This window comes from Mesoplodon mirus (assembly GCF_964341445.2).
Source record: "Mesoplodon mirus genome assembly, contig: SUPER_14_unloc_1, whole genome shotgun sequence".
Lineage (NCBI taxonomy): Eukaryota > Metazoa > Chordata > Mammalia > Artiodactyla > Ziphiidae > Mesoplodon > Mesoplodon mirus.
In genome coordinates, this window is record NW_028295795.1 from 852,448 (window position 1) to 866,195 (window position 13,748).

Here is a 13,748-nt window from a genome sequence, read left to right on the forward strand (position 1 = left end):
CGGGGTAACTAACCTGACTACTTTTGAAAACACTTATGCACCTGGATGAAAGTAAGCCAGGGACTGCAAGCCATAGATTTAAGGTTTCCTACCAACTTTTAAAAATAGCTTCTTGAATGCAATTTATGTAGTGTCAAGTCTAGGATGTAGTCCAAATAGTAACAGAAAAATGGAGATATGTAGAAAAATACTTAAAGTTGACAAGTATTGGGAGTGTAGTATTTTTGGGGCCAGCGTGTAGACCACAGGAAAACTTGCTGTTTCCATCCCAAAGGGAAGAGCCCTACGTTGCAACTGCCAAGGTCCCTGGGACAGCAAGTGTGCTCACTGCTTAGTAAAGAAGCATCCTCAGATTGATAGAATCATATGGGAGCCGTACATTTGGTTAGCAGTTCTACATTCTTGATGTAATAATATTTTCAGGGTGTGGGAGGGTATCAAGCTCTGAAAATACCCTTGGAGAGATCTGCTTATTAAGTTTGGCTTTTTCAGTCTCCCTACTACTTCTTTACTAAACACCAGGCGGTTTCCTTCACTTTTCAGAACCATATTGTTTTTCCCTTCTCTAATGAACTTTGAAATACTTTTGGATGAGCTATTGAGATTGGGAAAAAATAAACATCTCTTTAAAATAAGGAAGATAATAACAATGACAAGTAGAAAAAGCTCTAAAACAGAGAATATCCTCCATTCTAGCCACTGACTGGGAGTGGAAGGTTCGTGCTCGCTGTCCAGGACGTAGAAATAAAAGCTGAGGAGGCGCTGAGGCGTCTCCTGGATCTCTATGAGCCTCCATCATTTCTGCTGAGTAGGGTTGACAGATAAAATATAGACTGTTTAGTTAAATATGAATGTTTGAAAAACAACGAGTACATTTTGAAGATAAGTATGCCCCAAATAGTTCATAGGATCTACTTATACTAAAAATAATGACTTATTATTCATGTGAAGTTCAAGTTTAACTGGGTATCCTGTATTTTTATGTCCTAAATCTGACAGCCCTACTGATGATCCACAATGGAGGCAGTTGAGGAGGGGTACATGCTGGCTCTCGGACAGTCAGAAATGGCTTCAGCAGATCCAGGTACAGTATGAAATTCTTTTTGGATGTAGCTCAGAAGCCATGGCCAGCCCTTGACTGCAAGTACTGCCTCGGGTTTCCCTGAGGTGGGGTAAACCTTCCTCTTAATGGCCTTTTGGTAAGTCTGGAAGACCATATCCAAGGGGAGCCCCAAAGTCAGTTTCATCCTCACAACCATGTTTCCAATTCCTGGAATTGGCTGCATGTGACTCACAAGAGCTGAGGAGGTTTGTGGAAGTTGGGAGTGTCATAGCTTGAACCCTTTGTAGGTAAAGTTTTGCTGTTGTGAGAGTTTTAACAGGAGCAATGTGAAAGACTCCAAGTCCCCAGGTAGATAGAAATAATCCTGTTCTACCTGTGTGTATGTGACAAGTCTCTAATAGTTCAGAGAGCAAGTATCTGGTCTTAGAAAGACTGATCCAAGCTTGGATGTTTCTGGTGACAAGGCAAGGTCCTGAGTTTCAAGTTCACCTTTTATGGTTGAGGAGACAATAAGGTGGTCAGAAGGGAAATCATGGAGGAGACCTTGGCTTCATCCATCGTGCAGGCTTGTATATGTGGTTCTATGTAGATTGTGTTTCAAAGGTGGAGCTTGTTTACAACTATGAACATTCTCCGATGTGCTTTTTGGACCTTCATTCCCAGAGCGAGAGCAGTGCCGAGGCTCTAGAAATGCCATGGATATTCTGAGCTGTCAGTGGCATTTCCCCGGTACTGTTCCCTTGGTGCCGCTCCTTGAAATGTCCAAAGGGATTATCATGTGTCTTGTGGCGGGTCCTAGCATTGTGAAAGGAAGCTGCTGCACCTGGCTCAGAGGATTTCGGATGTGGTGGGAGGAGGAGTAGTACTACGACTATAAATTGTATCACAGCATATCGATTCCATCTTGAGAGTGGGGTTGGGGGGTTATGAAGGGGGGCTTTTATTGTACTTTTATACATTGTACCCTTGAAACTAATTCAATTTTTAAAAATTAATTAATTTATTTGGGGCTGCATTGGGTCTTTGTTGCTGCTAGCGGGTGTTCTCTAGTTGCAGTGAGCGGGGGCTCCTCTTGGCTGTGGTGCACGGGCTTCTCATTGCAGTGGCTTCTCTTGTTGCGGAGCATGGTCTCTAGGCACGCAGGCTTCCGTAGTTGTGGCAAGTGGGCTCGGTTGATGTGGCACACGGGCTCTAGAGCGCAGGCTCAGTAGTTGTGTCGCGCGGGCTTAGTTACTCCGTGGCACGTGGGATCTTCCCAGACCAGGGCTCGAACCCATGACCCCTGCATTCGCAGGCATATTCTTAACCACTGCTCCACCAGGGAAGCCCGATAATTCAGTTTTTTATAAAGAGAAGATTCCTAATATTATTCCAAAATTTTAAAAATATGTAGTTGGATAACACTATGAAAAATTAACTGATATATTCTTTTATTATTTCTCTTTGCTCGCTGGATTTTTTTCCCCATCCAGTCAGCTAGGCACTGTGAGTTCACTGCATTAGGAAGGTAAAGACTCAGCAGAAATGAGGGAGAAAAACAGAAAAGTCTCAGCGTTGGAATGTTCACAACGGAGGCCACAGTAGAACAGGTGAGAATTCTGTGAACCAAAAATAAATGTCGTCTCAAATGCAAAAAAGTATTCTCTGCACTGGGAGGCAGGAGAGGGAGGGAGGGAAGGACTGAAGGAGAGAGATCAGTGTGGCCAGGGACATGGAGACTGTGCTTAAGGACGATATGCCCAGGAAGAGAATCAGAATCTGGAGAAGATTCAGCCTGCACGTGATCATTGCCTCCAGTCAGCACCCTCATCTCAGACGTTGGGAAATTCAGAGAGAGAGTGGGAGTACGTCAGGAGGGCCACGCGCATAGTCTGTGTGGCAGGGGTTGTGGCCGTTCCCTATTTGTGAGGAGTCCCCAGCAATTTGCAGGCCTCTTCTGGAAAATGCTGGCGGACGTCTCTAGTGCTTATGTGAAAGCTTGTTCACAAACCTTGAAAGATACAGATGTAGATGACAGATAGATGCATAGATAGAAAAATGTCATTAAATAAAAGCTCCAGGAAAGGTTTGGAAAATGCCCTTTATTGCATAGGACGCTTCTATTGTCATATGATGTTAGACTGAGTGCCGGTCCCTTCATCCTCCTTCAGACCACGGCATTCTGTCTGCTACTCTCCGAGGGTCCTTTCTTCTCCCTGGAAGGGATAAAACAAATGAGGTAGAACAGGAAGAGACAAGAAGCACTCCAAGCTCTGCTGGTCAGGGTTACCCTCCAGCATTGCCTTAATGCTCAGAGCCACACACACCACAGTGAGCTTGGCTCCAGATCAACTACCACGCAACGAAGGTTCTGGAACATTTCCATATCTCGGGGGACCTCATTTCCACGTGACTCTCTTTCATATTCCCCTTTGTCACAGAAGGCTAGGTCCAGTGGTCCGGGTGAGATCTCGGCTCAGGCCCAAGGCTCTCAGACCTCAAAGTTCTGGTCCTGCAAGGGCCCCTGTCCTCTCTTGAGACCACTCCTGGCTCTCTCTGCCGAGAAGGAGCTGCTGGCAGTACGTCCTCTAAGAGTTGAGGTCCATCGTGCAGACCCTGAGAAAACTCCTAGGAAAAGGCCCCACCTTCTTGTTTACATCAACAGAGGTCAATGCCTTTGTTAGTGCTGGGTGTGTCCCATTTGATGCAACTGCAGAGCCATTAGGTAAACCAGCATATGTGTGCGGCCCCTTCCCTTAGACTCCTCTGGGCCCTCGTGACATAGGCTCAGAAGACTGCCAGCCTCAAGCCTTACCTCTTCCAAGGGACGGCCACACCGTCTTCCAGGATCTTCTGTCCCATGAATCTCAGTTGCTGTTTGGAACTCAAAGGAGAGAAAAGACCCTGCCTGCGGGGTCTCTTTGGGCTGGGGCCTTCCCCCGTGGGCTGCTCTCCCTCATTCTCCTTTTCTTCTTGCTTCTCTACCTCCTTCTCCTCCTCCTCCTCCTCCTCCTCCTCGTTCTCCTCCTCCTCCTCCTCGTCCTCTTCCTCAGGGGTGCTCTCGGATTCCACATGGCCCATCCGCTGGGCCATGGTGAGATGAAAGGCACGGCAGCTGAAGCCCTGCAGGACGCCGCCCTTCACGTGCTGCTGGAGGATCTCCAAGGTGGGGAAGACCCGGCAGCAGGCCATGCACCTGAAGCCGGTCTCCATGGTCAGCATCCAGTCCGCTGTCTTGGCGCTGGGTCTCTCCTCGACGGCAGGTGGCCCTGATGGGCTGCCTGGCTCTGCCCTTTCCTCATACTCTTTCTCCTCCCCAGTGGGCTCACTGTCAGACAGGAGGCTTTCGGTGCACACATCAGAAGAGGGGTCAGTGGCTACTGCACACACATCCTCAGGAAGGGTCACTTCTTCTATCCTCAGCTGCTTTTCAGGCAACTCCAAGGGTTTCTTTGTCTTCCAGGAGACAGCGACACCCTTGTTCACTTGTACCTGCATGTAGTGTATTTTCATGCCCCTTTCCTCTTTGTCTGGGTGCAGATAGTTCTTACAGGGTGAAGAGGGTGAGGAGGAGACACAGTGTGATGGGGAAGCGGTCTCTCCTTCTTCCTGATCCTGGGCTAGGGGTGGTCTAGGCTGGGCAGTGTCTCGATGAAATCTCCGGATTCCTGAAAAAGGAAATTAAAATCATAATAACATGCATGGGCCATGCCGGAAGCTGAGGGAGCAGGTGTGGTAGACGAGAGAGGGACATTGGCACGACATAGCAATGTCGTGAGCTTGGTGTCCATTGGCCGTAGGACGGAGTGGTGTATGTGGTGTCATCTGTGGGCTTTTCATGTGCGTGGGGGGGTATACTGGAGCGGTGTCTGTATACAGGGGTGTGGAGTATGGTGGTGAGGGCTGTAGTATGTGAGGGATGCGGCTGGATGCGTGTACGATGAGGAGTGTGAGTTTGGGAATATCGGTGGTGCATTCCTTGTGGAATGGGGCTGTGGTGCAGGAGAGTACTGTGGAGCACGTGCTTGGGGTTGATGTGCACTGAGAAGGGCTGTGCCTGGAGGGCACGTGTATGTGTGAGCTGTGTGCACCTGAGCTGGATGGTCCTGCTCTCAGGCTGGAGGTGTATGATGCAGAACTCTGTCCTTCTCTGGAAGCAAAGGCAAAGACAAAGCCTACATTTTCCTCTGAAGATGCTTAATCTGGTCCCTCTTCCCTCCACCTCAAGCCCAGACCTTTCCGGCCCCTGCTCCTTGACTTCCCCACCATGGTAGTAGCAGTATTCACACACACACCCCCAGACTCAGCTGGCATCCACGCCCTCGGAACAGCTCAGCCATCCTGCCCAGGCTCCTCCACAGAGCCCTCATCACCTCTGATGACCCTGGATTTCCTCTCAGCCTCCCTGGGATCTGTGTGCCTCCTGCTTCACAGCCAAGCACCCCGTCACCTGAGGAGCCCCACGCCCTTACCAGCGTAGCTGAGCTTGCGCAGAGTAGAAGTACAGAAGAAGTATTTAGAGGCAGAGGAGACCTCCACTGCCCCTGGGCTGCAGCCTTGGGCCACCACAGTGGATCCAAGCCGAGGGGGATCCTCTTGTGACTTCGAGATTCCTGAGGGAGGAATGAAAGGCTCAGGGTGGGTTCATCAGTCCTCTGTCCACAAATATTTACTGAGTGTGTGACACGTGTCAGGTGCAGTGAATACACACAGCTGAGAGTGTGGTTCCCAGTGGATCCTCCAGGATTTAATTCCAATCAATACTTATTCTCTCACTGTCTAGTTGGTAATGTAGGCCTCGGTGGTGACTGTGAGTGTGTGGGAAGAGTGAGTGATGTGTATCAGTTAAGTCTGTGGTAAGTGTGGGGTTGGCATGGGGAGCACGGTGCAGACGTGTCTATCTGTGTCTGTGGCCTTTGTGTGCATGGTTTCTGTTCACAAGTCAGGAATTCTGGGACATGTAACGTTTCCTCATTACATGGTGTGGCTTGTATTTATGGTGTGTGTTCATTCATTCATTCACCAAGATTCAGTAAGCAGCTACTCCTGTGTATCCGGCACTCTTCCATTGTTGTAGTCTTTGGTAACGCTGCACATTCTAGTAGGGGAAGACACACACTAAACAAAACTACAATAAATATATAATACATCAGCTGGTGGTAAGTATATAAGGGTTGCCAGACTTAGCGAACAAGAATACAAGGCACCCAGTTAAATTTCAGTTTCAGATAAACCCAGAATAATCTTTTAGTGTAAGTATTCCCATGCAGTATTTGGCCTGACTTAGTTTTAGTGTAAGTATAGCCCATACAATATGTGGGACATACGGATACTGAAAAATTACTTGTTCTTTATCTAGAATTCAAATTGAACTGGATAGCCCATATTTTCTCTGGCAATCCTGACATGGGTTACTGAGACTGTGGTTTACTGTGGTTTGTACAAAGCGGGTCTGGCATTACTCAAGAATGTGTTATAAGTGTGGTGTGTATGACACGTGACTGGTTCTTATAGAGGTATTTAGAGATGGCTGAAGTTAGTTGTGTTTGTGCAAGAGTTGAGGAGATACATGTATATAGTGTGTGTGTGTGTGTGTGTGTGTGTCCTATATATATAGTGTGTGTGTCTATATACATATCTCATCTCCAGCGTTTGGTGTTGGAGGAGAGGATTGTGATACAGGTGGGTTGTATGAGAACGTAGTATAGGAGGGATGCGTGTATATACCTCCATGTGCTGTGTGTGGTTTACTAAGGAAGTTATATGTGGGGTGTGTGATATTTTTGCTGCATCAGAGTGTACATGGGTGTATGAGTTACTGTCTCATAAAACACCCCTAACAAGAATTCTGTATACACTCTTACGTACACCGAGTGTCAGCCAGGTCCAGGCAGGGTGACAAGAACTTTACCACGCAGACTTTATATCTGGTAAGCACTCTACCCCCATTCATCTCGCTCTTCTCTGCACTACCACACACACACACACACACACACACACACACACACACACACTCACACACACACACAGAGGAACATAGGGCAAAATATTCTGAATGGTCAGGGGCAGTCATTGCCTTCACCAGCCTGTCCCAGCCACTGCCTTGAAATCTGCCTGCAGTCTAGAGCTCCATTCCCAGGGCCCATCCTACAGTCTCCAGGGCCCTGGGCCTGGTAGGAGCTACTGGGCTCTAATCTGGGGCAGAGGCCTCTAGCTGGAGCTCTGGGGTGACCACCCCTCTCCCAGGGCAAGCTACTCGCCTACATTTAATGCACGCAGGCACCACGTGGCCCGTGGCTCTCAGAGCTCCCCGGAGGACCCTGAGGCCATTTCCCACCCACGCTCACGCGGTCTCAGTCTCTGGAAAACCCTTCCCTTCCCTTGATCTCCTTTGGGAAATTCTTCCTGTTGAAGGAATAAAACCTCCTTGCTTTCAATATGACACCATCCCTAGACAAACAATCTTCTTTCAAAGTGCATTCCACTTGTCAAGATATTTTTCAACAGGGCCTTCAACTCATGGGGCTTCTCTTTCCACTTTGGTAAAAGAGGCCAAGCAACTCATGGGTCTCTCTCAGCATCCTTGCATCCTTCACATCCCCCACCTCATGACCCCTAGGAAAGATCCAAGAGCATAAGGGAGAAATCGGGGACTGAGGAAAGCTGCACCTCTAGGTCTGTGCAAGCAGGATGCAGCCTGCTGTGAGTCCGACAAAGCTCCAGGCCCGGCTGCCCAAGGAGAGAGTCCTCAGACCAGCGGAGCTGACCTCCCATCTCCCAGGGGGCATCTGGCCGTTCTGTGCCGTCTCACACCACAGGGACCCTCCGGATAGATACGGCAGCATCAGTGAGACAAGGTCTCTCGCTCCCTGCTTCACAGGTGACACGTTCTCAGTCCCCCGCTTCCTAGAGAAGCTTCAGTTTGGCAGAAACCCATGTGCCCCAGACAAGTTGCCCCCCACATACCTCCTCCGTTCTCGGCAGTTTCCTGGGACTCTTCATTTTCCAGATGTTTCCTCTTTTGTCGCCGTTCCATCGTACCAACTAGAAGTCTCCCTTAGAAGATGCCTCAAGAGATGTCCAACTCCTCCTCTTCCCTACAGGTTGGCCCTTCTTGGCTCTTGGGCAATCCGTTGAAATGATTCAATACAAACAAAAATAGTCAAGTCTCCTAAATGGCTGAAAAAGTTGTACCACTTGGTGAACCAGCAGTAGTGCCTAGTGCTCACCAGGGCTGTTATGTTTGCAAGGTTGCCAGGCTCACAGTGGAATTCTGTGACCTCAGTGATGACATCAGAGCATTCGGTGGACCTAGGTTGAGCACAGTGTCTGCAATAGCACAGGCCCCATTTTCAAGAACAATTCCTTTTTCCCAGCCGAAGCTTTCCCGTGAAAGGGAAAGGTTCCTACCATATCTATTATAAATTGTATCATACCATGTCTATTATAAAATTCACATTTTGATTGGAGATCTTTTAATGTCTTTTCTAGAGAGATTTAATATGAATGTTTTAAATGGTCTCCAGTTTCCCTGTGGATTATTGACATTTTAAACTCTGCACTTCAATTTTCCCTCAATACGTGTAATTTTGTCACGGCTATTTCTGTACTTAAAGATGAGGAACTATATAATTGATTTCTTCATTTTTTCCCCATCTCTTTCCAAGGTACTGCATTTGATTGTGTCTTGCGACTGAGTGAAAAATGCTAGTCCTTGAGTCAGGACATTGGGCCCTTTAGCAAGTAACTCAACCTATCTGGGCTTCAGCTTCTGTATGTGCGATCAAGAGGCTTGGACTAGCTGACTTTTCAAATGCTGTGTTTCTTTGATTCACTCTCACTTACTGATCTGCTCCTTAAGAAGAGGGTCTGTTCTCATAAAGTAACAACAGTCTCTTCCTAACCTTGGGTTGGGCGGAGTTTAACTGTTCGTACTCAGTTCGTTAGTTATATTGCCTTCTACGTATGCTTAGCTCTAAATAATTTATACGGCTCTTGTGACAATTTTTAGATCTTCTTTTTTTCTTATTTTCTTTTATAGTTTCTAATTTGTTATCGCCAGTGTAGAGGAGCCTGATTGACTTTTAAAATTTATTGATCTTGTATGTGTGTGCCTTGTTGAACCGTCTTATTAGTTCCTGCTAGTTTATCTGTGGGTTCTTTTGGGTCTCCTAGATAAATGAGCATATTAAATGTAAATAATGTGTTCTTTGGATAAAGTTTATTTTCTTGCATCTCTATATATAGAAGCAATATGTTGAATTGATTTAAATATTTAAACACTTACATACCTGTTATCACAATCTAACATTGTTTATCTTATTTTCTTTCAATCAATATTATGTTTTCAAGATTTATCCACGTGAATCCATAGAGATCTAGGTCTTTGATTTTTGACTGTTTGATATTATGTGATCACATGCATATAGCATCATTTATTTTCCATTCAAGCATTATTGGACAATTGGATTGTTTCCCTCCCTTCTCTAGAACAAACAACATTTCCCAGAATATCCCTGAAGATGACTGACAGTCGAGAAGGGCCAGGCTGCCCGAAGGATTGCTACTTGCTTTTAGCCACCTTCCAACAGGCCGTCTCCAGCCAGCAATTTGAAGCACAGCTGAAATGAGAACTGCCCCAAATGTGAAAATCTTAGGAGCTTCCTAGAAGGTGGGAGGTTAATGATAGGCATCCTGCTGGGATCCCAGGGGAGTCTGAGCTGGCCTGAAGCTCATCTTCCTCCTCCACCTCTCAAGAGAAATGTGGAGGAAAGAAGACTTCAAAAACTGTGAGCAGGCAGAGGGAGAGATATTGGGGGCCGAAGCTGTAACTGAGGTCTTGGAGTGGGCTGTGAGCACGCAGAGCCTCTCGAGAGCCAGGCTCTGCCTTCTGAGCACTTCTCCCCTAAGGCTGCTCATAATTCACGTGATACCAGCCATATAGAGCCGACTTGGCCCACACTGTCACAGAAAGCCTTATCAGAATCTCTTCTTCTTCATACACTCTTGTGTCTGTTACTTGGTTATTGCCTTTGGTACTCCACTGATGTGAACCACAGTCGCCAGGGGATGGAGGACACTAGTGACCCATCTTGCTCTGTGGCCTCAGTCCACAGCTGGAGGGTAAGGGAAGAGGCCAAATGAAGGTCAAGAAGGAAAGATGGAGTTTGAAGAGAAGACCTGAGTTAAGGGTGTCTTCTCAAGTCTTGATGACTGAAATGTAGCTCCAGTACCTGAAGTCCTGCTTGTTCTCAAGGCTGACCGCGGGGCTGGGTGCACTCAGTGAAGGAACCGTATACACTTAGTATTTCCTTGCTTGCTCACACTTGCCCTCCTCTGATACACCCTCTGCAAGACTGATCTTCCCCTGAAACAACTTTCCACCTGCTACTGTCATCTCAGGAACATTTGCTTCACCTTCCTAGTGTCCCCCTAGAATGCCATTGCAGCCAATTCATAATTTGATAATCATGCTGCTTACCATATTCTCAGCAACTTCTGAGAAATTTTATTCACTTTATTCCATAGTCTTCACCCATCAATAATCTTCCTTAACTTCCTAGCTGCAGGTTAACCCATTCGGAATCATTTCTTTTGCTTTCTCTTCTTTGGCAAATCCTTTCTATCTTTTAAGGTCTTTTTCTTGTCTCTCTACCATCTTGCCTTCCTGAACTTCTTTTTTTTTCGTTTAAGTAACCTTTCAATCTCCTTCCCCAATTTCCTCATAAACATTGAGAGTTTATTCCTCACACGTTAGACAGCGGTTTATGAATGGCCAGGCATAATGGACTCAGAATGAGTTGGCACCCCCGAGGTACTTGTCTTGCTGGGGAGCCACAGGTGAAGGGCTGTCTGCTGGACACATGTTTGCATGGAGTCAGGCTGAGTGGCCTCAGGGTGTTTGCTCTGCACTTGTGTGTGTTTCTCCCTAGTTGGTTTCCTTGTCCAGCCACCTGTGACCTCCCTCCATCCAGCCCAGGGAATCCTTCTCATCACAGGGGTAGGATGTTTGTCTCATTTTCCATCACATCCTTTCCCCAAAGTTTGGTTGTGAGTTGTTCCCATTCCAAAGACCTTTCCTCTTTGAAGAGAAAAGAGAAAATCTTGTCTCTCCTTTTCTCTCACTTCACTTCTGCTCTATTATCTCCTCCGTCCAGAATGGCCCACTGACTCACATGGGTGTAGATCCAAAGATGGCAAGAAATGCCAGCAATTCTGAGATAATAATACGGATGGATCAGGAAAACTTGAAAACCTTTATCCCGCCACATTAAAAAAAATTGCACTTCCAGTGTATTCAGAGTCTCAGTGTAGAAACACAAATGATAGAGAAATTGAATTACACTCAAGTTTTTCTTTCCTCCTTTCCTGATTTATTCTAATCCTCCAAGTTAACATGATGAGCTCTTTGTTGTGTAAAGTTTCAGACATTTTCTACCCATGCACACTTTTCTTCTTTTCACATTAGAGTGTGAACTAGGTCACTTTCAACATGCTGTGATTCTGTGATTCACTGTCTCCCACCGAGTCATCCACGGATAAAGTCATCTGTTTCACGGAGAACTATTTCCAATAGCTAATAGCCAATGTCTGTGGAGTGCTTACTCTGTGTCGGTTTCTTGTAACTACTTTACAGATCATTTGTACAGCGTACCCATGGACCAGGTACAATTATGACCCCCAAGTGACAGATAAGTGCAGATAAGTACAAATAAATACAGAGGCCAAGTGACTTGCCCAAGACACTGGAGCAAATCAAAATCCATGCCTCTGTAATCATTTTGCTCTATTGCCTCTGTCTGGGAGGCTTGATGATTTGGCAACTAAAACCTTAAATATCATGTTCCATTTTTATATCTGTGACACAAGCGTGGGGCTGTGATACGGGGTAAGTAACCTGACTACTTTTGAAAACCCTTATGCACCTGGATGAAAGTAAGCCAGGGACTGCAAGCCATAGATTTAAGGTTTCCTACCAACTTTTAAAAATAGCTTCTTGAATGCAATTTATGTAGTGTCAAGTCTAGGATGTAGTCCAAATAGTAACAGAAAAATGGAGATATGTAGAAAAATACTTAAAGTTGACAAGTATTGGGAGTGTAGTATTTTTGGGGCCAGCGTGTAGACCACAGGAAAACTTGCTGTTTCCATCCCAAAGGGAAGAGCCCTACGTTGCAACTGCCAAGGTCCCTGGGACAGCAAGTGTGCTCACTGCTTAGTAAAGAAGCATCCTCAGTTTGATAGAATCATATGGGAGCCTTACATTTGGTTAGCAGTTCTACATTCTTGATGTAATAATATTTTCAGGGTGTGGGAGGGTATCAAGCTCTGAAAATACCCTTGGAGAGATCTGCTTATTAAGTTTGGCTTTTTCAGTCTCCCTACTACTTCTTTACTAAACACCAGGCGGTTTCCTTCACTTTTCAGAACCATATTGTTTTTCCCTTCTCTAATGAACTTTGAAATACTTTTGGATGAGCTATTAAGATTGGGAAAAAATAAACATCTCTTTAAAATAAGGAAGATAATAACAATGACAAGTAGAAAAAGCTCTAAAACAGAGAATATCCTCCATTCTAGCCACTGACTGGGAGTGGAAGGTTCGTGCTCGCTGTCCAGGACGTAGAAATAAAAGCTGAGGAGGCGCTGAGGCGTCTCCTGGATCTCTATGAGCCTCCATCATTTCTGCTGAGTAGGGTTGACAGATAAAATATAGACTGTTTAGTTAAATATGAATGTTTGAAAAACAACGAGTACATTTTGAAGATAAGTATGCCCCAAATAGTTCATAGGATCTACTTATACTAAAAATAATGACTTATTATTCATGTGAAGTTCAAGTTTAACTGGGTATCCTGTATTTTTATGTCCTAAATCTGACAGCCCTACTGATGATCCACAATGGAGGCAGTTGAGGAGTGGTACATGCTGGCTCTCGGACAGTCAGAAATGGCTTCAGCAGATCCAGGTACAGTATGAAATTCTTTTTGGATGTAGCTCAGAAGCCATGGCCAGCCCTTGACTGCAAGTACTGCCTCGGGTTTCCCTGAGGTGGGGTAAACCTTCCTCTTAATGGCCTTTTGGTAAGTCTGGAAGACCATATCCAAGGGGAGCCCCAAAGTCAGTTTCATCCTCACAACCATGTTTCCAATTCCTGGAATTGGCTGCATGTGACTCACAAGAGCTGAGGAGGTTTGTGGAAGTTGGGAGTGTCATAGCTTGAACCCTTTGTAGGTAAAGTTTTGCTGTTGTGAGAGTTTTAACAGGAGCAATGTGAAAGACTCCAAGTCCCCAGGTAGATAGAAATAATCCTGTTCTACCTGTGTGTATGTGACAAGTCTCTAATAGTTCAGAGAGCAAGTATCTGGTCTTAGAAAGACTGATCCAAGCTTGGATGTTTCTGGTGACAAGGCAAGGTCCTGAGTTTCAAGTTCACCTTTTATGGTTGAGGAGACAATAAGGTGGTCAGAAGGGAAATCATGGAGGAGACCTTGGCTTCATCCATCGTGCAGGCTTGTATATGTGGTTCTATGTAGATTGTGTTTCAAAGGTGGAGCTTGTTTACAACTATGAACATTCTCCGATGTGCTTTTTGGACCTTCATTCCCAGAGCGAGAGCAGTGCCGAGGCTCTAGAAATGCCATGGATATTCTGAGCTGTCAGTGGCATTTCCCCGGTACTGTTCCCTTGGTGCCGCTCCTTGAAA